This window comes from Vombatus ursinus, unplaced genomic scaffold (genome assembly GCF_900497805.2).
Source record: "Vombatus ursinus unplaced genomic scaffold, bare-nosed wombat genome assembly UNPS02014830.1, whole genome shotgun sequence".
Taxonomy (NCBI): Eukaryota; Metazoa; Chordata; class Mammalia; order Diprotodontia; family Vombatidae; genus Vombatus; species Vombatus ursinus.
This window is the reverse complement of record NW_020954608.1, coordinates 5,744,061-5,769,836: the sequence shown is the minus strand read 5'-3', so window position 1 is coordinate 5,769,836 and position 25,776 is coordinate 5,744,061. Positions and strand designations below refer to the sequence as shown.

The window sequence follows — 25,776 nt, the reverse complement described above, 5'->3', positions numbered from 1 at the left end:
ATCTTACACCATTAGAAAGGTATGGAGTTTGCATATAGTGCCTAAACATTCCAGTAACAACAGTAATTTTCTTTAATGTAAAATGGTTCATAAATTCTACGTGGGGCAGTAAGGGCAGTAATTCTAGATGGTACAATCCTGACTTAATTTTCATGTGGTACAATAACACAAATAACTTTGTTAAGGCCAGGTTTTATTTGCTGATTAATGGACAAAAGGCAATGAAATTTATCTTCATTTATCTTCAAATATTGCTTGAAAGTCTGTGCTTATAAAAATCTTGAAAAGTTGGAAAGACTTGGTTAAATCACTAAAAATTTAAATATATCTTACACAATATAATTTGTTCAAAAATACAAGTTAAATATATATGTAAAGCAATCATGATAATTTATGTAAATCTGTTTTATGTGGTATCATTATATGTAAAAAAAAATTCAGTTCTCTGTTATTTGTGAAAAGATCAGTACCAAGTTGAATTGTTATCTATTGGCAAAGACCCTATAAAACTTATTTCCATATTAAATATTTTACCGCTAAGTGCCTTTTCCTAATTTGAGATTCTCTAACGACTGACAGAAAATAAAATAAAATAAAATAGGGCAGTATGTTCATAAACTAATAAATAATTTGGCTGTAATGTATCACAAAACACAAACCCCCAACACAGATCTGTGTGCAGTATTATCTATGCATCACACACTCACATATGCAGGCACCCATGCAGTCAAAGAACAAAGCTTAATGAGGTGCGATTTTCAGCTTACTACTTAACTGGGCATTTTTCTGGACTTCATCAAATGAATATTTTTTTGTCATCTTTCCATTCTAGAAGACAGTATGGAAAGGTCATGATCACATTCTTCAAGATCTCCTTTTCCTTCCTCAAGGGTAAGAAAATTTCCATTAGATATCCTGTGTAGTGATAGCCAGCCCTTTTTTAGCATTTTGTTTGTATCAGCAACTGAATCCTTTAAGACATTAATTCCAAGGCTATTGGTAAACACATAACTGCATTTGAAGGAACAATTCAAAAGATCTCTTATTACCTTCTGTAACAAAGCTCCACCAGAACCAAAGGAAATATTTTCAATACTCCATTTTTTTCTTCATGTCTTCAACAATGTCTTGTAAGGTGCTGATATCAACTGCATCTCTCTGCATAATTCTGAGATAAAGTGGTAACAATTTATAGCCCTTTAAGGTTTTAGTAACTGTAAACTTCTTACCTAGAATGTCCAAAACCTTTAATACAGTGTCAAGAGGATTTCCAGCATTTGGTCTAATTATTAGTGGTGCTTCTGGATTCCTTGATACAATTAAATGTCTTAAATCTTCACTCCAGATTTTCTTACATGCATTATAAATGTCATAGCTATCACTGACTACAGACACAGATATTGATGAAAACAGTGTTATTATATGTTCAAAAGCATCCTTTTTGTGATATTTGTCCCAGGTTGTTATGGTACTGTGTTCTGCAGCTGGAACAGAATATCCAGGCACAGGGTCTTTTGTTCCATAATATTTTTAAATTAAAGCAATTCCTGCTACTGTATCAGTTCCCTTGAAGTTAACTAAATGAGCAGATGCTCCTATTCCAGTCATCTCTTGTGAAGAGACTCATCTGTAGCCAAAATCATGTAATTTGTACTCCAGGCCATCTAGGTTACCAGATGTTTCCATCAAATACTTTGCCAAAATTTTCTTCTATTATCTGGAATTTGTAGATATTGTGATTGGATACCAGGACTGGACAAGGCTAGTCTCAATCCAATTTGTAAGCCAACAGCATTCTGGATCCGTGTTTTTCACTGTGAAGAAAGCATTTCCTCTGAGAATGACAACCCTCAGAAACTGCTTTTACATCTATGGAAAGATGGCCATCATATTTCTCAAGAATATAACCCCATGCCTTTTCATTAAAGACATCGTCTTGAAAATGCTCTCTGTAGACTTCTTTGGCTTCCTGGATTTTTTCATTAGTCACTGTTTTGCCTTTTAAGTACTTATTAAGAATGTACTGGAACCTGTAAAATTTCCTTATATTTTACCTTCCTTTCAAGTTTTCAGTCTTCTTTTCACAGCATTCAAAGTAGCAACAAACTTTGCTTGTGTTGCATGGATATTGCTTATAGTGAGTTTGACATCAGGGAGATGATGACATGTCTTGCAATTGACTTTGATTTGAGTGAGGGAGGGCTGTGCAAAGTCACAAAACTCACTTTCTCCTCCAGAGCCAGCTGGGTCCACTGGCAAGATATCAATCAGGACAACTGGAGATGGCTCAGGATGTAGTGGGAGACCTTGACCCTTTTAAGCCAAGATCTTTTCAAGTTGTCACTTTGAGTGAGGGAATGCCCATTCAGTGAATAGGCCTCTTCATGAAGTGAATCAAGGGACGGCCCCTTTAATAAAAAAAAAAATCAAATTGAGAGGGAAAGACCCTCAGGGTTTCTGGCCAAAAGAGAAACAGTTACTATTTATATTCACTCTGAGCCAGGAGGGCCCAAAAAATATTAAGTGATACTTGGGCAGGGACCTATTGTTCTCCAATCCCTGAGACCTAGAGTGAATTAGGTTTAAGGCTTGGTCTTTGCCTCACTTTGTTCCAGTTGGGCAACTTAGCTCCTCCCCTCCTCTCCTCTCCTCTCCTCTCCTCTCCTCTCCTCTCCTCTCCTCTTTTCTACTTACCTGAGGGTGTTCTGCCAAAAGGAAGGGAAATTTTGATGGTGGAAAGCTACCTAGTTAATTTACTGGCTAGATTTCTTTATAGTGAGTAACTTGTAGGAATTGGTGGCAAGAGGGAGGTTGAACTTGGTTTTGGCTGCACAATTCATCTTAGGGCTGAGGGTATTTGGGAGGAGGTGGGGGGAAAAATCAATGTACTTTTATTAAGGACCTTCTATGTGGCAGACATGATGACAAGTGCTGGAAGTACAAAGAAAAACAAATTGTAACCTACAGGGTCATATTTTCTGTCAAGAGAGACATCATGCACCTATATAATTATGTAAAAATAATTACAAGGCAATTATTTTGGAATGGTGAATGAACTTACTGATGGGCGTGTTAAAAAAACCTCATGTCCAAGGTACTGCTTGAGCTGAGAATTGAAGAAAATGGATTCTAAAATGCAGAGATGAGAAAGGAGTGGATTCTATGCAAGGGAAAAATGCTGTGAAAAGCCACAAATACCAGAAATGGCATGGCATAGGTAAGCAAGAGCAAGAAGGACCAATGTGGATAGACTACAGAGTTAATGAAGAGATTTTGAAAGTTAGGTTGAAGCCAAGTTGTAAAAGGCTTTTGGTCCCAAGAGAGGTGTTTGTATTTGATCCTAGAGATATAGGAACCACTGTAGTTCACTGAACACAGAAGTGACTTAATCAGATCCATGTTTTAGGAAAATAAATTTGGCCACTAATTAGAGGACAGATTAAAAGGAGGAGAGACTTGAAGTATGGAGGCCAATCCATAATCTAAAATAATGAACTGGGAACAAGGCAAGAGGCTCAGAAAGGAGCCATGGTGCTTACTGGTATTCTCATGTGTCAGGAGAAATGAGGGGAAAGCATGTTGGTTAGGTACGTCCTTTCTGATGAACCTTGAGAGGGCACAGACAAGAGCTGCACAGTATGGGCAGCTATAGATTGGTTGCAGTTGGCATCATTGGAAGGAACATAATAATAGCTAGAATCTAGCTACCCCTGTAAGATTTACCTAGCAATTGTCAAATGATCTTCACAAAAACTTTATTATAAATAACTATTTATTCACATTAGCAACGTACATATTTAAGTGCCATTATTTTGCCATTTTATAGATGAGAAAACTAGGGCTGAAAGATGTTAAGTAATGTACCTAGAGTCACATAACTAGTAACATTCCAAACAGGATTTGAATTCAATATTTCTGATTCCTAGCCAAAACTCTAATAGCTATGCCACTAGCTACCTAATCCTATATCCAAATTGAAATGAGATCAGAGAACCTTTTGAGTACTTGAGTTAATTGACTCAATGACTTATGCCTCAGCTCCTTTTTATTAAAATAAAAAAAAAGAGCAAACTGCTATGCAAATACATTTTGGAATAAATAGCTTCTATCTCAGAGAATGCCTGAGCCTTTAGCTATTTGCAGAAAAAAGCTTCTCTGCCACTGAACCCTCTAATCCATTTAGACCAGCCTCCTCTGCTCACTGACACCCCTTTGAGGCTTTTTGATTTGGTTGGTTTGAAAACACACCCCACTCTCCCACACCTTACCCCCATACACACAATCACACCCTCCCCCCCACACACACACATAGACTGTGTGACACTTCTGGAAGCTCTAAGAGGATTACATTTTCCTGTTCCAGAAGTTTTATTTTACAAGAGCCTGAAGCCTAAACATATGTATGAATGAACAGTCAACCTGTCCTCTGCCCAAACTTAGAGGCATTTAATTCATTCTCACCTCTTAGCATAGGAGGTGACAAACATCACCAGGAGATACCAGAGTCCAAATAAGGTATATAATTTTTCAGGCAATAATTGACCTTATCAATATGTTTCTTTTTTAAAAAAAATCACAAGGTTGTTCCAGGAATTTTATGAACTTTTTTAAAAAATATATACACGTATATAGCTGGTCTTCTAATGCTACATCTAACTTTGAAATGCCAGAAGGCACCTAGCAAGGAAATCTCACTTGGTTCTTATAATATATATTTTTTGCCTTTTAAGTGAATATTAGATATAGTAGAGATGCTAGCAACAATGACACTTAAGCCAAATTTCATAAAATGTACGTGGGACAAGTAACAGGGAGCATTATATCCTCTACCCCAATTTTTCTAAACAAATTCAGTTGAAGCTTAGGGAAGACCCAGGAGATCACCTATATCAAGGAAATAGAGACCCTGCAACATTGTAAGGCCAACAATGGAGTAGCTGCAAAGATCAAGGGGTAGCAGTATGGGGCCAGCAAGGAACTTGGTGGGGAGGGTTGTAGCTATCAAGGCAAGGGAAAATACTCTTTGGCAACTTCTTTTAATTAATTATTCTTGTTAACTAAGTACTAAGGTAAAAAAAGGCTGTAAGTGATGTCAAATTAAGCTCTAAACTGTGGTGCCCTAAGTCAAAGCTTGAGGTTCTCTATCCTCATTATGGTTTTACCTGAGAATAATTCATATTAAATACGGCCCAAATACTTTAATTGAGGACTCCATGGAGAATGATATTGTTTAGACACTTCCTGAACTGAGCAAACACTTTGGGCAGCAATCTTTTCAAAATCTTGATCCTTCCACAGCATTTATTAACATGCTTTTAAAAATGTTCACCCAAATATCTGTCTAGCAAGGTATGTTCTCGTACAGTCTTCCAGAACCAGTCATATATCGTATACTCCTTGAGTATTTAGGTTATCCTGAGGGCTTGGGGAATTTCTTCCCTAATATTGACCAGGTCACTTTGGAAAAAAAATAAAACACAGCTTCATTCCAGCTTCTCAGCTAATTGAGAAAGCTTTCTCCCAACTACTTTGTGAGCAGATGAGCAAGTTGTTACAGAATATCTACACATTCTTTACAGTATCTCTGAGGCATTTCTGTTCCACATTATCACAATTCTTTCCAGTTCACTTCATCTCATTTCTTCCAGAAACAGGATCCCTAGTCATTCCATGTTAAGATACTTCTCTAGAGGGTCATATTTTATATCTTATTACATCTATTTTTTCTTCAGTAATTACAGAGCTCTCCTAAAATTTGTTTGCCATTAGATAACTGGAAAGTCATATAGTTGGATGATTTTTAACTATAATTTGCTTTAGACTTTAGAGTATATTTAGCTCTCTTCCGGTGTTTTGGAGCTGAAATAGTACAAAAAGCACCCAGTATGTTAACATTTCTCTAGTTTCCTTTGTGATAGATTTTTAAAAATCACATTGCCACCTTAACAATTGAATCATTGGGATGAGGAGGCAAGTCCATTGCTATCAGCTCTGAGACCTGACTTAGCTTGCCTCTTCTGCTGAGGTTGTCTGTAGCAAGAACATAAAAGCAGAGACCCACAGTCACATGGTTTGTGATTTAAAAAGCTGGCCCATTATACTACCATTGCTGAGTGCATAGTCTGAAGAAGGAAGAATTTAAAAAAAAAAAGAACAGTAAGAAAGAAAAGAATAAAGAACAATCACAAAGCAGTCTGTCTTCAAGAATCTTACTTTCTTGGATATCTACCCTTGGCTGTCTCTGTGTTCTGTGTTTACCTGGGGAAGTCTTATATTTCAGAACTTGTTTGCATTCAGCTTGAAGTCTTGGGTTTAGCACCTACTACATAGGATTTGCCATTATCAGTCTTTGTCCCAAAGGGGCTTGTAAAGAGCATTGTTACTGGAGTTAAAAGACCTGGGTTTGAATACTGGCTTTGCTATTTATTTCTGGTGTTACTTTGGGGTAGGGATTTGATATCTCAGGGAATGTTTCCTCTTTGATAGAGGAGGGAGCTATACTAATTGACCCCTGAGTTTCCTTCCAACTCTCAATCTATGATCCTATGACCCTTTGCTTGTAAATAAGTGTGAGTAAATGATTTCAACTCACTGGTCACTCTGGTCATCTCTCTGTCTCTCTCTTATAAATATGCATTTCTATATTATACATATAGGTGTATATTGTATATGTACATGTTATATATGTGTGTATAAGGTATATGTAATATACATATATTATATATAATACATACATATGTACATGTAAATATACATCCACTATATATAATATATTGTATATACAGAGAGAGAGAGACAGAGAGACAGAGAGACAGAGAGAAGAGGTTGTGCTAATTGGATCTAATGATCTAATAGACTCAAAATTCTGTGATCTTAGGTCATGCATATTCTTGATAACACTTTCTGATTCTCTATTCTATCTCTGTCTAAGACTACAGGACCTTGGCACATTGGAGCATGAATAAGGAAACTTGGATCCTGCTCCTGGTTCAACTACTCTTTACTTTGGATAAGTCACTTAACTTCTCCATCACTTAATAGCAAAACTAGAATGTTGGCTTAAAAAAATCTTTCTGAGACACCTTTCAGCTTTGATATTCTAAGACAGAGATTTCTTCCACTCCCCCTGAGTTTGCAGAAATTATCTTTCATTTGTTCTTCTTGTCATTTTCCTTCCTCACCCCTTACTTCCTCCCTCTGTTCCATTTACTCCATTTACTTCAGTCTTCTTCTGTGACACCCATAGAACTGTTTTTTTTTTTAATTACTACCTGATCATTTCATCAAACATCAAGGCATTTCCTTAGCCTTTGTATAAGCTAAGACAACATAACTTTAGTTGGGTTTGGGGTTGGGAAGGAAAGTCATACTTCCTAAGAATGGCATGATTTTAGCTCTTCTCACCGACTCTGATTTATTCCAAGTTCCTTTTATTACTTCCAGCCTCAAATTGTTGCCCATTGCTAAGGGGTTCAGCTTGCCTGAATATCAGTAACTCAAGGTTTTGCTGAACATCATGTAAAGAATTTGTATCATTCCCCTGAGAGGATAGGCCTGTGATTGCATTGGAAAGCAAATAGAATGTTTTGTTATTATTTTTTGGTTTTTTGTTTGGCTTTTACTAGTTAGTTATTAAAACAAACAACAAAACAAAACACCTCCCACTATGTTTAAAGGAGAACAGTTTCCATAATAATTCAATAATTTTATTAAAAATGAAAAGATCAATTTAGAAGTCCCTTATCCTTCTGAGATCTATGCTAGTGTCTTAGAGGAAAGATGAAAGCATTCATACACTAAGTAATAATTCAAAAATGTCAGGCTTTTTGTAGTCAGAAGCCTGTAACCTGAAATACTGCTTCTCATTCCTTCTTGTTTATAGAAACCTGAAATGGACAACTTATTAACTTAGTCACATGCTTCGGGGTTTTGGAATGGTCAGCTGATTGAAATGAAATCAGGAATTGTCACCAAAATTGCATCATATTGTAAAGAATGAAAAGTATGTCCCCTTTAGTGAGCAAAGTGGGAGAGAGGATAGAGCCAGCGAGCCAGTATGTTTTCATATTGAAAATTTCACTAAATTTAGATTTCACTCACAGTCAAATGGGAAAATACAGACAGGAGAACATGGGTAGAAGAATACATTTTTTGATCAGTCAAGGAGTCAAAGAACATTTATTTAACACCATCTCTGAGCTGAATAACACAGCAGTTCTTATGGGAGTATATAAAAAGATAAAATACATGATCTCTGTCCTCAAGAACTTTATACTACTGATTCATTTAGCAGGAATCAATACTATATTTATATGGTGATCATTATTTTTACTTTCTCCCTTTTTGAAATTTGTCATGTATTTTTTAACACTTTTCTGTTTTGAGTTCCAAATTCTCTCTCTTCCCCCAGCACTTCCTGAGAAGGCAAGCAATATGATATCAATGATACATGTGAAATCACGCAAAACCTATTTCCATATTAGCAATATTTTTTTTAAAAGCAAGAAAAATAAAGAAGGTAAGAAAATTATAGTTCACTTTGGATTCCGGGTTCATCATTTCTCTGTTTGTAGATTGATAGCATTTTTCAACAAAAGCCCTTCAGGATTCTTCAACCAGAATAGCAAAGTCTTTCACAGTTGATCATCATTAGAATACTGCTGTTACTGTGTACAATGATTTCCAGGTTCTGTTCATATCACTCCACATCAGTTCATACACTTCTTCCCAAATTTTTCTAAAACCATCCTGCTCATCATCATTTTTTTATAGCACAATAGTATTCCATCACAATCATATACCACAGCTTAGTCAGTCATTCCTCAAATGATGGGTATCCCTTCAAATTCTAATATTTTGCCACCACAAAAAAAAGAGCTGCTATAAATATTTATTTTGTACAAATTGGTCCTATTTCTTTTTCTATGATCTCTTTGAGATACCTAAGTAGTAGTGCCATTGCTTGGTCAAAGGGTATGCGTAAGTTTTATAGCCCTTTAGGCATAGTTACAAATTGTTCTCTAGGATGGTTTAATGATGTTCATAACTTCACCAACAATTCATTAGTATATGTATTTCCCAATATACCTTCCAGCATTTGTCATTTCAGATAGGAGTGAGGTGGGATGTCAGAGTTTCTTTTTCTGAAAATTGCCTGTTCACATCTTTTACCCATTTATCAATTGGAGAATAGCACTTATTTTTATTAATTTGATTTAGTTCTCCATATATTTGAGAAATGAGACCTTTATTAGAGAAATTGCAATTTTTTTATATAACTTCATCATCTGTGATACTGGTTAACAAAATTCAGTTTTCCTGATTATCTCTTTTAATTAGGTCTATTTTTGCTTTTGCTTTTTCTGAGATCATGATTGATATCCCTGCCTTTTTCACTTCAGTTGAAACATAAGAGATTCTACAACAGCTCTTTATTTCAATACTGTGTGTGTCCTTCTGTTTCAAGCATGTTTCTTGTAAACAACATATTGTTAGATTCTATTTTCTAATCCATTCTACTATCCATTTCTGTTATATAGGTGAGCTCATCCCATTCACATTCACAGTTATATTTATTAACTGTATTTCTCTTCATCCCATATTCTTCTGTTTATTCTTTTCTCTTTTTTTTTCCCATCCCTCCTCAAACTGCCCTAAAAATGATAAAGTTCTTTGGAGTTATATCTATTATCTTCTCATAGGAATAAAAAGTTTAACTTTATTGAGTCCCGAAGTTTACTCTTTCATGTTTACCTTTTGATATTTCTCTTGAATCTTAGGTTAGAATGACAAGTTTTCTATTCACTTATGGTCTTTTAATCAGAAGTGCTTGAAAGTTATTTACTTCATTAAATGTTTATTTTTCTTTCTTTCTTTTGGCAAGGCAATTGGGGTTAAGTGATTTGCCTAGGGTTACACAGCTAGTAAATGTCAAGTGTCTGGTCTGAGACTGGATTTGAACTCAGGACCTCCTGACTCCAGGACCAGTGCAGTATCTACTGCACCACCTAGCTGCCCCTAAATGTTTATTTTTGCTTGGTCAAAGGGTATGCACAAGTTTTATAGCCTTTTGGGCTATAATGCAAGTCTTACCAGGTTTTTCTGAAACCATCTATTTAATCATTTCTTATAGCACAATAGTATTCTATCACTATCATATACCACAAGTTTAGCCATTCCCCAATTGATGAGCATCCTCTCAATCTCCAATTCTTTGCCACCACAAAAATAGCTGGTATAAGTATTTTTGTGTATATAGGTCCTTTTCCTTTTACTTTGATCTCTCAAATGGTATATACAGTTTTATAGCCTTTCATCATAGTTCTAAACTGTTCTCTAAAATGGTGGGATCAGTTCTCAACTATCAACAATGCAATAGCATCCCTATTTTTCCACATCTCCTACAACAATTATCATTTTCCTTTTCTATCATATTCAATCTGTTAAGTGTGAAGTGGTATGTCAGAGCTGTTTTAATTTGCATTTCTATAGTCAATGGTGATCTAGAGTATTTTTTTCCATATAATTAGAGATAGTTTCAGTTTCTTCTTCTGAAAACTTCCAGTTCACATCTTTTGCCCATTTATCAATTGGGGAATGACTTGTATTCTTATAAATTTGAATCGGTTCTCTATTATAAAATTTGAATCAGTTGTCCATATGTTTGAGAAATGAGGCTTTTATCAATGATATAATATCATATTTCTTGCCTTCTCAGTGGTTGAGGGGCATTGGGAGGGAGGGAGAAAATTTGGAAATTAAATTTAAAAAGAAAAAATGTTGAAAATAAATAATACATTTAAAAAAGTAAGAATATTTAAAAATAAAGAAATTAAAAATACTCTATTATTTCTTTATTAAACTTTTTGTTTTGTTATTCTTTCTATTGAATTTTGAGATTCTTATTTTGGTATTTAATTGAGAACTTTTAACTTGTTTTTTTCCTATTTTTTCAAATAAGTTGCATGCCCAAATTATTTATCTGCTCTTTCCTTCCTTTATAAATGAAAGTGCTTAAAGATGTAAATTTTCCCCTAAATATTGCTTCGGTTCAGTCACACCAATTTTGGTACTTTGTTTCATTGTTGTCTTTATCTTTAACTGAATTATTGATTGTCTTCTATGGACCACTCATTCTTTATATTTATGGTATTTTGTTTTTTATTAATTTATTTTTATTTTATGTTTCAAAGCCCTTTTGTTGAATTTATTTTTAATTGTGATCAGAAAAGTATGGATTTAATATTTCTTTTATTTTTATGCATTTGTTGGTGAGGTTTTTATGCCCTAATACACAATTATTTTTTGGTGAAGGTACCATGCACATCTGAGCAATAGGTACAATCCTTTTTTTTTTTACCATTAATTATTGTCCAGAGGTACATCTTATCAACCTTTTTAAAAACCCTATTCATACCTTTCCCTTCTTTCTTGTTATTCTATGTTTAGATTTATCTAGGTCTGAGAGCAGTAAATTGAAGTACCCTATTAATACAGTTTTACTCTCTTTTTCCTCAAGTAACATATTAATTCAATTTCTGTATGGTAGTTTCCTTGATTATCTCTTTTAAAATCAGGTCTGTTTTTTGTTTTCCTTTGTCTGAGATCAGATTGCTATCCCTGTATATTTTTTTAACTTCAGCTGAAACATAATAGATTCTATTCCAACCTTTATGTTAACTCTTTGTATATTTTTCTGGGTCAAGTTTGCTTCTTGTGAACAAAATATTGTTGAATTCTGGTTTCTAATGCATTCTACTATGGTCTTTAATTTCATGGATGAATTCATACAATTCATATTCACAAGTATTGTTGCTAACTATGTATTTCTCTCCATCCTAGTCTCATCTACTTATTTTTCTCTTTTATACCTTGTTCCTTTGGCAGGAGTTTATATTGTTTCTGACCACCACTTCTCTTAATTACTCTCCCTTTACTATGTAGCCTCTTTACTCCCCTTTTTCTTCCTACTTCCCTGTTGGGTAAGATGAATTTTGGTATGTAATTGTGTATATATAATTTTTTTGCTTGTTGAACCAATTCAAATGTTAGTCAGGTTCAAGTGTTCACCCTACACCTCATCCATTATATAAACTCTTTATTGGGCATGCCATTTATGTGAGATAATTTCCCCTATTCTTCTTCTTATGTCCTCCCTCTTCTAGTAGTTCTTTTCTTCTTTTGAGATCATCTAGTAATATTAGAATTATATTCAAAACCTCTATTTAAGACTCCTTCTAAAAGCTATAGCAATGACAATGTTCTGAGAGGTTAGCTCTTTAGTCTCTTATGATTTCTCCCTTAGGCTTACCTTTTTATAACTATCTTGAGTCCTATATTTGATTTTAAATTTCCTATTCAGCTCTGTTCTTTTCATCAGGAATACTTGAAAGTCTTCTATGTCATTAAATTCCTTTTTTAAAAAACTCTATAGAATTATACTGTTTTGCTGGATAGGGTATTCTTGGCTATAATCCTAGATCTTTTTCCTTCTGGAATATCATATTTCAAGCCCTCCACTCTTTTGTATTAGTGAGCTGTTAAATCTTGTGTGATCCTAACCATGGTTTCACAATACTTGAATCCTATATGTAATTTCATCTACTTGATCTGGTTGATTACAACATTCCTTGGAGTTTTTATTTGGGACTTCTTTCAGGAGGTGACTGGTGGATTCTTTTGATTTGGCTTCCTTTTCTAAGCTATGTGGGAAGTTTTTCTTTATAATTCCTTGAAACATGATGTCTAATCTCTTTTTTTGTTGTTGTTCATGGTTCTCAGGTAGTCCAATTTATCTTAAATTACTTACCCTCAATCTATTTTTTAGGTCAGTTGTTTCTCTATATTTCACATTTTCTTCTACTTTTTCTGTTTTTGACTTTTTAATATCATTTCTCAATTTCTTACAGAGTCATTAGGTTTTACTTGACCCATTCTAGTTTTTAATGAGTTATTTTCTTCATTAAGCATTTGTGACATTTTTTACAAAGCCATTAATTTTTTTCATAACTTTCTTGCATAGTGCTCTTTCCTGTTTTCCTGTTTTTTTTTCCTTTACTAGTCTTATTTGATTTCAAAAATCATATTTTTGTTCTTTATTAACAATTTCTTTTACTCTTTTAAGGATTCTTCTTGGGCTTGAGTACAATTTGCATATATCTGAGACTTTGCTTGGAGATGTTTTCAAATCATTGTCTTCTTTATTGTATCTTGAGCTTTGCTATGACCATCATAGCTCTTTATGTTATGGTCTGGTTCTTTTTATTTGCTTGTTTGCTCATTCATCCATTCTCATTCTTGACTTTGGACTTCATGTTAGTGTTGAGCTTTACTCATTTCTTGGGAGGAATGGCTGGCCTGATCTTTTTGTCTTTTCATGTCTTTCTGCTGTTTTTACACCTCAAATTAGAAGCCTTCAAGTTTTCAATGCTCCCAAAATGGTGTTAGTCAGGGAAATGTCTGTTCACTGCCTTCCAGATCAGAGTTCTTCAAGTTCCTGACCCAAGTTTGGGTCTGCTGATTTGTTAATTCTTGAGTTTCAGTAGACTGCTAATGGATTTAGTCACTGTTAGTCCACTGGTAGATTCTGTTGGTTCAGAGTAACTAAACTGTTAGTTCCCTTTTGGTATCAGTTTCCTTCCCTGGTTATTCCAGTGCAAGGTTATGTGCTGAACTAAAGGCTAGAGTCTTACTTCTGGGCTCATAACTATATTTTGCAATTTGTTCCTGACTCAGTACTCACTCACACCCACTTCTCTTCACCCTGCATTTGTGAATTGGAATTGGAAAGTGTGTGACAACTTACAGATAGCACTTATTTCTGTACCCAGTACTAGTTTAAGTATCCTCTGTGATCTTTTTTTGCCACAATATTTCATGCCTTGCTGCTTTGTCTTAGTCCTATTTCATTTTCTGGGTACTCTGATCCTCTCCATCTGAAACAGCCACTCCAAACACTTCTGGCCAGCATCTGTCTCTGTGTCCACTCTCTCTCTCTCTTTCTCTCTCTTTCTCTCTTCTACCTAGACCTACAAAAATGACACACACTGTGACTTTTTCTTGGCTTTCCTTATCAGAATTCTGTCTGGCACATTTTGTAGGTTATTGTGGAGGTAGTATACTGAGTGAGCTAGGCAAAAATGCTTCTTTTCACTCTACCGTATTGATTCCAACTGTCAACATATATTCTGGGTAAGTTTTCCGTATCAAAAAGGACATGACATTTATAGGCCACCATTTGGTCAGGGGTAAAAGAAGATGAAAGTAAGTGGGAAATGACAATGGAAACATCATTACCTTCTTCACTGAGTATAGGAAATACATCATATGAAAAAGCACTGGTTGGGAGTCAGAAAACTATAGTTATAAAATAACTATTTCTCCCACTTTCTGCTTGTATGATTGTGAGGAAGTAATTTATCTTCTAAGGACCTTTGCTTACTCCTCTGTAAAATTAAGGGGTTGGAATCAAAGCCCTCTGAAGTCCCTTTCAATTATTTTTTTTCTATGATCCTATGGCCTTCTAAATGTAGAAAAAATAATTGCTTATTTTACGTGTGTATTCCTCTGTTCTAGTGGGTTTTACTAGCCTAGTTTAGTGTTTACCTCAAATTTCTCAAGAGTCACTTTGCCTCCTAAGGCAGTTACCCAAGTTACAAAGTAACACATTGTCTACACCTATAGTTCTATAACCTTCTGTTTTTTCGATGTTAAGGCAGAAGATGGAGCCCTCACTGTTTTGTTGGCTACAATTTCCTTGGAGCAACAAATCACCACCACATTTGTAGCATCCTTTGAGAGAGTTCCATATGTAAAAATAAAAATAGAACTAGAGGAAATGAGGCCTTGGAGACCTTTTTGGCAGCCACTAAAAAGACAGCAGCAGTGGCTGATTGATTGTGAAGGTTATATCCTACCCATGGAAAAAGAGGGAGGCCATATCATTGCAATTCTAAAGTCTCTTGTAGATTGAGATCTGTAACCAGTGATATCATTCCCTTCTGGGAATTAGAAAATTCTTTGCTTGGAACTCAATCCAGGGAGACCAGGGACTGGAAAGGCTCTATTTATCACCCACTAGGGAACTCACTGAAGAGAAAGAGGAGGTTGAGACATATATTCATAGACTATGGAAAGAATTTTTTAAAACATATAGAGACACTAAAATAAGCAAGATAAAATGAAATAATACAAATATAAAGTGGTTTGCAAACCTTAAAGCATTATACAATGCTCATTATTATTAAATGCTAACTATTTCCAAAGACACAGATTTTTCTTTAATATGCACTTACTTTATTTAGTTTGCCAGTAACTTCAGATCATAGCAATAGCCAGTGAGCACAGACACCTTTATTGTAATGTACTTCTCAACAAAGATACCATAATTACAGATTTTGAATATATCCTAATGAAAATACAAATGAGCTGGTTTATGGCTAATTGCATACTGTGAGTTTTGAAGTCAGCAGTATACTAGATGAATTTTATAGATAGCAAGCTATTTGTCCTTTTTTTTGGCTGCACAACAGTATATTCAATATGCATTATGCATATAGATAGTCATTTAAAATATAATTGCTAAACCTTGCTGACATTTGATTTTGTTTCCCAAAAGTAAATTGTACTTTAAAATTTGTTGTTTGGAAAATATCATTATTGCCAAGAAGAGACCAACAATGGAGAGATTAGATTAAAAAAATGAGAACCTAGTTCAAATAGAAATTAGGTATTTGAGAGATGATGTGGAAGTAGATAGAAGGCAGAAAAAAGGGAGAAAAATATGAGTAGAGAATATCAGTGGGGATTACTTCAAAGAAATTCTTAGAAGGACCAAATCTGACCATCTAGAAAACTAAATATAATCTGAAAGAGTGACTCATTACCACTTTAAGAGAAGACATGGATGTGAAGACATTGAGAATGCAAATAGTGTGGAGCAGAGAGGCAAAATGTTCAAAATATGATGGGCTTTAAAGAAAGGAGGACATTTGACATGAAATATTGAGTTATCTCTTGACTCCTCTCTTTCTCATAACTTCTTCCTGAATATCCAGTCAGTGACCAAGATATCTCAGTTACTTGTAGAACTTTTTGAAGAGTCCCATTCTTTACTCATGTAGCTGCAATCTCCTTAGCCCAAGTTCTCTACATGAATGAATCATTGTGATCATCTCATAGGTGGTTATCCTGTCTCTGACCTCACCCCATTGAGTTCATTCTTCATGTCATGTTATATTAATCATTATAAAAAAAATACACTGATTTGTGATATCAAACCTCAACCCCTGTCACAAAATATTCAATTTCAAACTTTCTTTCAGAGTAAGAGAATTATATCTATGGATGTGAAGACTTTTTTTCTAGTATTTATTCAAGTGTTCCTTATTAATAAATACAAATATCCTAGATGGAAGTAGCAATTTAAGTTGTATTCAAATAACATTTTGATTGGAATTAATTTATTAGATTCTTTCTATCCAAAAACTGATGGCATCAACCTGCTCAAAGTGGACACAAGATCAGAAGGTAAAAACATATTTAGAATTCAAAGATGATCTTAGAGAGCATCTACTAGATGTGTTAAACTCAAAAAGAAACATCCCTTACATTGGGCCTTACATTGACTTAGAAAGTCACAAATTAACATGATTTATGTTGTATTATAGCTTTATTTTGCTAAACTTTTCCCAATTAAATTTTAATGGGGTTTTGTGGCCTGTCTGTGAGTTTAACACCTTTGCCTAGTACAAACTTCTCATTTTATATATAAAGAATTTGATGCCTAGAGAGGTTAAATAGCTTGCCAGACCTAGTAAGCAGCAATACTTTGCCAATTCACAACACTGAGTACCAAGATTATGAAGAGGTTTCTTGGAAAGGAAAATAGGAGTGCCTCAATGACAAAACTTACACCTACCTTAAAACTTTCCAAAGTATGCTTCATTTTGTTTAGGGAAGTAAGAGGAAATGATTTAGTGACCTTAAAGCATCTAACAATATATTCTGTTTTAGGAAATAAATTTGCCTTATGACTTAAAAATAAAATTCAGTACAGACTTAGGCTATCTTTAAGGAGATATACTACAATATTTGCAATACAATGCAATACAATACAATACAATACAGTAAAAAGCAAAAGTAGTCTTGGTTCTCAGGACTGCCAAGATAATGGCAACTAGTTCCATCAATTCCTGGCAAATAGAAGAAGAAGAAATGGAAACAGTGTCAGATTTTATATTCTTGGGCTCGAAGATCACTGCAGAGGGCAGCTGCAGCCATGAAAGTAAAAGACTCTTGCTCCTTGGGAGGAAAGTTATGGCAAATCTGGATAGCACGTTAAAAAGCACAGATTTTACCTTGTCAACAAAGGTCCATATAATCAAAGCTATTTTTTTTTCATTAGCAATATATGGCTGTGAGAATTGGACTATAAGGAAAACTGAACTCCAGAATCGACACTTTTGAATTGTGGTGCTGGAAAAGACTTTTGAGAATCTCTTAGACAGCAAGGAGATCAGATCTGTCAATACTTAAAGAAATTAATTCAGATTATCCATTGAAAGGTCAAATATTGAAGCTAAAGTTTAAATACTTTGGCCTCCTAATGAGAAGACAAGACTCATTGGAAATGACCCTGATGTTGGGAGAGATTGAAGGCAAAAGGAGAAAGGGATGGCGGAGGATGAAATGGAGAGATAGTGCCATAGAAGCAATAAGTATGAGTTTGGACAGACTTCAGGAGATGGAGGATGAAATGGCCTGCTTATAAAGAGTCAGTCACAACTGGACAACAGCATCAACAACCAGAATATAAATAAATATGTACATAAAGCCAAGATAAAGAGGTGAGGAGGGAGAACATTCCAGGTTTAAAACAGGTTAAATATGGAATTGGGAGATACAGTGTTATTGATATGGCTATTGATAAATTTTCACATAATAATCTTCTCTGATTCTTCCTCATGGTGGCACAAAGGTAATGAGGAGCTCTTAAGGTCTTTGCCAAAGGGGATATAGGCTCAAGTAGATCTTATCACATTTGAAATGCTTCAAATGTAAGCCTCCAAACCCTGTATGCCTGTTGTCTGAAGACCAGACTACTTAGGTTCAGTGAGGTTAATCCTCAGAAACCCAGGCACAGAGGAATTTTTTTTCCATAGTAGTAATGCATAATGATGATTTACTCAGGAGTAGAGGGTTCTACTCTGTCTATGGAGTATGTAATCCAAATACATGCAAGAACATCATGCCTTTTTATCCAAACCTGGGGTTTCATTCCTGTAGGAAACTCATCAATGAAGAAACATTCTCCTTTAAGGCAGATTGGCAGCTGCTTTCACCACTAAGTCTTAAGAGAGTTGCATGGTTAAACTGAAAGATTAAGTAACCTGCTCTCAGACACATATACATTATAGTTCCAAGGAAGGGTTTGAACTCATTAAGTCTTTCTGATTCCAAGACAACATGCATATCTGCCAACAAGGATTCTAAAACTATTTTGAGTCATAGTCCCCTTTGGCAGGCTGGCAAAGATGATTGACTCCATCTAAGAATATTTTAAAATGCATAAAACAAGACACATATAATTACCAAGGAAACCATTTATAGTGAGATACCTACAATGTTTTTAACTATGCAGGGGCCAGGTTAAATATTCCACACTATTACATGTTTATAAATAGGTTTCACCCAATTCAAACTGTATGTTAGCCCCATGACTAGCACAGTGTCTTTTACTATCCTATATGGATAGTAATGGATTTAGGCTATGGATTTAGAGCTGGAAGAAACTTCAGAGGCTGCCTAGTCCTCCAGTCTCATTTTACATATATGAAAATGGAGGTCTCTAGAAGTTAAACAATTCAGCTAAGGGGACACAGGTAACAAGTGACCTAATGAATATTTGTGGGCTTAAATTGAACCTGTTATATAAAAATGTTATGAGACATCTGAAGATAAAATCTGTAAACTTTGGGGGACATATGCAAATATACACATGTCTATGCACATACATATACATATATCCATACACATATCCTTATCCATATACATATGGTAGTTAGGTGGTGCAGTGGATAGACTGCTGGGAATGGAATCAAGAAAACTTATCTTCTTGAGTTCAAATCTGGCATCAGATGCTTACTAACGGTGTGACTCTGGACAAGTCACTTACCCTGTTTTCCTCAATTTCCTCATCTATAAAATGAGCTGAAGAAGGAAATGGCAAACCACTCCAGTGTTTTTGCCAAGAAAACCTCAAATGGAATGAAGAGTCAGACATGACTGAAAAATGACTGAATAACAAATAGACATACACACATGCAGGTGTCTGTATATGTATATTTGTGTGGTGTATTTATAAATGTTTATGTATTTCTGGGACAGTATTTCTTCTATTTCCTCTCTGTTTACATGGCATTTAAGAAAAAACAAATTAACACCATGTTATCAGACCATAAGCATTCACTAGTTAAACTAGGAAAAAATAAAAGCAATCTTATGCCCTATTTATTTGTAAAGCAGACAAGATCAATTAAGAAATACATCGATAGAGAAGCAGAGCCAAGGTGGTGGAGAAAAGCCAGAAAGTTCTCTAAGCTTTCCCTATTTTCCCTCAGAAACAACATTAAATCAAACTTCTAAACAGATAGAGTGAAACAATTTTCTAGCTTAAGATAACTTAGAAAAGACTTCAGAAAAGGTCTGTCTCACTTGGGTAAAAGGAGAGCACAACCCAGCATGGACAGTGTCTAGGTGAAGCAGCAGAAGGCTCTTAGACACAGCACAGATCAGCAACTGAGGCCCCTCCACCAAGGCTCAGCAGGCCAGCAGTGAGGCCTCCAGCCCCAGTGCAGAAAGCATTTTGTGATCCCTGGAATACTGGTACAACAGGCATGACTAAGTCAGGCTACCCCAGTGAAGTGGGTGAATTGGAAGCACCTAAGACCCCAAGAAAAAGCCAGTGACCAGGCCCCTGACTCTCAGAATAAGAAGCTTGGGGCAGTATCCCTTGTGCTGTAGGAGCTGAGCTTAACTTCAAAAGTCATGAAATAGACTTGGAAAATGAGTAAGAAACAGAAACAAGTGCTGACCATAGAAAGCTACTATGGTGATAGGGAAGATTAAAATATAAACTCAGAAGAGGACAATGTCAAAATGCCTACATGTGAATTCTCAAAGGGGAATATAAATTGATCTCAAGTTACAAAAGTCCTCTTCGAAGAACTTTAAAAAAATTTTTAAATCAAAAAAGAGAAGTAGAAGAAAAATTGGGGAAAGAAATAGGAGTTATTCAGGAGACTTATGAAAAAAAGAATCAATAGCTTAGAAAAGGAAACACAAAAATTGAAGAAAATAATTCCTTAAAAAATAGAATTAGTCAAATGGTAAAAAATGTACTGAAGAAAATAATTCTTTTAAAAGTAGAATTGGCCAAGTTGAAAAGGAGGTACAAAAGCTAAATGAAGAAAATAATTCCTTAAAAATTAGAATTGGGTAAGTTGAAGCTAATGGCTCTATAAGATATCAGGAATCAGTCAAATAAGATCAAAAGAATAAAAAAAAGAAAATGTAAAATGCCTTATTGGAAAAAAACAACTGCCCTGTAAAATAGAACCAGGAGAGAAGCCCATGATCAAAAGAAGAGCCTGGACAGCATCTTTCAAGAAATTATCAAGGAAATCTGCCCTGTTATCCTAGAACCAGAGGGTAAAACAGTTATTAAAAGAATCCACCAATCACCTCCTGAAGAGATTCCAAAATGAAAACTCCAAGAAATATAGTAGCCAAATTCCAGAATTATGCAAGCAGCCAGAAGGAAACAATTCAAATGTCAAGGAGCTACAGGTAGGACTTAGCAGCTTCTACATTAAATGATTGGAGGGCTTGGAATATGATATTCCAGAAGGTAAATGAACTTGGATTACAAATAAGAATCAACTACATGGTAAAATTGAGCATAATCTTTCAGGGGAAAAGATGGACATTCATGTGAAATAGGAGACTTTCAAACCCTTCTGATGAAAAGACCAGAGTTGAACAGAAAATTCTGTCTCCATAGACAAAACTCAAGAGAAGCATAAAAAGGTGAATAGGAAAGACCACCCCCCAAAAAACTCCAAAAAACCAAAAACCCACAATATGTTATTCAATAGGATTAAACTGTTTACATCTTTACATGGGAAGATGATGCTTGTAAATCTTGAGAACTGCATGCCAATTCAGGCAGTCAGAAGGAGTATACATAGACAGGGTGTGAGTAAAAGTTGACTTTGATGTGATGATATAAAAGAAAAGATTGTAAAAAAAAAGGATTGTACTGGGAGAAAAGGAAAGGAGGAGGCAGAATAGGGTACATTAGATCACATGAAAAGACACAAAAGACCCGTTACAGTAGAGAGAAAGGCTAGGGAGTGAGTATTGTATAAATCTTGCTTTCATTGAATTTGGCTCAAAGAGAGAATAACATACACACTCAGTTGGGTAAAGAAATTTCTTACCCTATAAGGAAGTAGGAGTAAGGGGGGGGAGAGAGATAGATGGGAGGACAGACTGAGGAGGGTTGTGGTCAAGAGCAAAAGTTGTGGTGAGGAGGGACAGGGTGAAAGGAGAGAGAAAAGTATAAACACAGGAAAAACAAAATGGAGGGATATATACAGTAATCATAATGGTGAATGTGAATTAAATGAACTCTCTTAAAATGGAAGCATATAGCAGAGTGGATTAGAAAAAAAAAACAATTCTACAATATTTTGTTTATAGGAAAGATATTTGAAGCAGAGCAGCCTTTTACCTTTACTTTACACAGAGTAAAGATAAAAGGCCGGAGCAGAATATATTATGCTTCAGCTGAAGTTAAAACAAAAAAGCAAGGGTGCTGATCTTGATCTCAGAAAAAGCAAAAGCAAAAATAGATCTAGTTAAGAAAGATAAGGAAAAGAAACTACATCTTGCTAAAAGATACCATAGACAATGAAGTAATATCAATACTAAACATACATGTACCAAGTAGTATAGCATCCAAATTCTTAGAAAAGAAGTTAAGTGAGTTACATAAAGAAGTAAAAAACAAAATTATACTATCAGGGGACCTTGACCTCTCCCTCTTAGAACAAGATGAATCTAACCACAAAATAAACAAGAAAGCAATTAAGGAAACAAATAGAATTTTTAAAAATAAGTTAGATATGATTGACACCTGTAGAATATTGAATGGGGATAGAAAGTAATATACCTTTTTTCTCAGTAGTACATGGCACCTACATACACACACACACACACACACACACACAAATTGATCACGTATTAGGCCAAAAAAATCTCACAATCAAATGCAGAAAGGCAGAAATATTAAATGCATCCTTTTCAGATCATGAGCAATAAAAATAATAAAATAGACGGCCATCTAAAAATAGTCTAAAAACTAACTGAAAATAACTAAAGAATGACAAAAGACTAATAACTAAAGAATGAGTGGGTCAAACAACAAATCATAGAAATAATCAATAATTTAATCAAAGAGAATGAAAATAGTGAGACAAAATACCAAAATGTATGGCATACAGCCAAAGCAGTTCCTAGTGAAATTTTTATATCTGTAAATGCTTACATGAATAAAATAGAGGAAGAAGAGATCAATGAATTTGGCATGCAACTAAAAAAGCTTGCAAAAGAACAAATTAAAAATCCCAAATTAAATAACAAAATAGAAATTCTAAAAATCAAAGGAGAGATTAATAAAATTAAAAGTAGAATGTTATTGAACTAATAAATGAAACAGAACTGTTTTTTTGAAAACAAACAAAACAGATAAATTTTTGGTTAATTTGGTTAAAAAAAGAAGAAAATTAAAATATCATCAAAAATGAGTGACTTTACCACCAATGAAGAGGAAATTAAAGCAATAATTAGGAACTATTTTGCCCAACTATATACTAGTAAATCTGACAATCTAAGTGAAATAGTTAATATAAAATGGTACATGTGTGTGTGTATAAATTTCTCAGATTAAAACAGGAAATAAAATATTTAATGCCATTTTAGGAAAAAAAAGAAATTGAACAAGCCATCAATGAATTCACTAAGAAAAAATTTTCAGTGTCAGATGCATTTACAAGTGAATTCTACCACATATTTAAAGAACAATTAATTCCAATACTATATAAATTATTTGGAAAATAGCAAAAGAAGGAGTCCTACCAAATTCTTTTTATGACAAAAATATGGTGCTGATACCTAAACCAGGAAGCACTAAAACTGGAGAAAGAAAATTTTAGGCCTATTTCTCTAATGAAAATTGATGCAAAAATTTTAAATAAAATATTGGCAAAGAGATCACAGCAACTTATCACCAGGATAATACACTGTGACCAGGTGGGATTTATACCAGGAAGGCAAGGATAGTTCAATATTAGGAAAACTATCAGCATAATTGACCATATCAATAATAAAAGTTATAGAAATCATAGGATTATTTCAAGGAGAAAAAGCTTTTACAAAATACAGAACCTGTTCTGGTTAAAAACACTAGAGAGTATAGGAATAAATGGAGTTTTCCTTAAAATGATAAGCAATTTCTATTTAAAACCATCAGCAAACATTACATGAAATGAAGATGAGCTAGAAGCTTTCTCAATAAGATCAGGGGTAAAATAAGGATGCCCATTATCACCACTATTATTCTGTATTGTATTAGAAATATTAGCTTTATCAATAAGAGAAGAAAAAGGAATTGATGTAATTAGAATAAGCAATGAGGAAACAAAACTATTATTCTTTGCAAATGATATGATAGTATGCTTAGAGAATCCTAGAGAATCAATTAAAAACTACTTGAAATGATTTACAACTTTAGTGAAATGGCAGGACATAAAATGAACCCACAAAAATCAGCATTTCTACATAGTATTAACAAAGCCTAGCAGAAGAGATAGAAAGATAAATTCCATTTAAAATACCTAGGCATTATAAAATATTTGGAAGCCTACCTGCCAAGACACACCTAGGAACTATAAGAATACAATCACAAAACACTTCATACAAATAAGGTCAGATCTAAACAATTGGAAAAATATCAATTGCACATAGGTAGGCCAAACTAATAAAATAAAAATGACAACTAAGTTAATTTATTCAGTACAATGTCAATTAAACTACCAAAAAATTATTTTATAGAGCTAGAAAAAATATTCACAAAATTCATCTGGAAAAACAAAAGGTCAATAATATTAAGAGAATTAATTTAAAAAAGAGTAAGGTGGCCTAGCCATACCAGATCTAAAACTATATTATAAAGTAGAAAACATCAAAACTATTTGATATTGTATAAGAAATAGAGTGGTGGATATTACCACATTTTCTCCAGCATTTATCATTTTCCTTTTCTGTTATACTACCCAATCTGATAGGTGTGAGGTGGTGCCTCAGAGTTGTTTTAATTTGTATTTATAGTGGAATAGGTTAGGTACACTTGACATAGTTGTAATTTACTATAGTAATCTACTGTTTGATAAATGCAAAGACCCCAGTGTCTGGGATAAGAACTTACTATTTGAGAAAAATTACTGGGAAAACTGGAAAACAGTATGGTAGAAACTAGGTAGTCACCAACATCACAGCCTACAACAAGATAAAGTTAAAATCCATACATGATTTACACATAAGGGGTGATACCATTAGTAAACTATGAAAGAGAGGAAGTTTACCTGTCAGATCCATGAGGAAGGGAAGAACTTATAACCAAACAAGATATTGAGAACGTTATGAAATGCAAAATGGATAATTTTGATTATATTAAGTTAAAAAGGTTTTGTACAAACAAAGCCAATGCAACCAAGGTTAGAATGAAACAGAAAGCTGGGAAACAGTTTTTATATCCACTATTTCTGATAAAGGCCTCATATCTAAAATATATAGAGAACTCTATCAAATTCTTAAGAATACAAGTCATTCCCCAATTGATGAACGATCAAAGGATATAAACAGGCAATTTTCAGATGAAGAAATTAAAGCTAGCTGTAGTCATATAAAAAATTCTCTGAATCAATATTGATTAAAGAAATGCAAATTAAAAGACATCTGAGGTACCACCTCACACCTATCAGATTGCCTGATAGGCAATGATAGAAAATTGATAAATGATGGAGAAGATGTGGGAAAATTGGAGCATTAATGCATTATTAGCAGAGTTGTGAACTGATGCAACCATTCTGGAGAGCAATTTGAAACTACTCCCAAAGGATAATAAAACTGCTTACCCTTTGATCCAGCAACACCTCTACTATGTCTGTATCCCAAAGAGATCATAAAAAAGGGAAAAGGACCCATATTTACAAAAATATTTATAGCAGCTCTTTTCGTGGTAGCAAAAAATTGGAAAGTGAGGAGATGTCCATCAATTGGGGAATGACTGAACAAGTTATGGTATATGAATATAATGGAATGCTATCGTTCTATGAGAAATAATGAGCAAGCAGATTTCAGGAAAACCTGGAAAGACTTACAAGATCTGATGCTGAGTGAAGTGAACAGAACTTAGAGAACATACACAGTAACAGCAACATTTGTGTGATGGTCAACTACGACAGACTAAGCTCTTCTCAGCAATACAATGATCCAAGACAATTCCAAAAGACTTGTGATGGGAAATGCTAATCACATCTAGAGAAAGAACTATGGAGTCTGAATGATTAGTGAAGTACATTGTTTTTACTTTTTTGTTTGTCTTTTTTTCTTTCTTGTGGTGTTCCCCTTTTGTTCTGCTTCTTTCGCAACATG

The 25,776-nt window shown here is 34.4% G+C and overlaps 1 pseudogene; it reads right to left on the bottom strand.

Moving 5' to 3' along the window:
• Positions 1–741: 741 nt before the first annotated feature.
• Positions 742–2,840, bottom strand: LOC114025189 (annotated as a pseudogene).
• Positions 2,841–25,776: the final 22,936 nt, after the last annotated feature.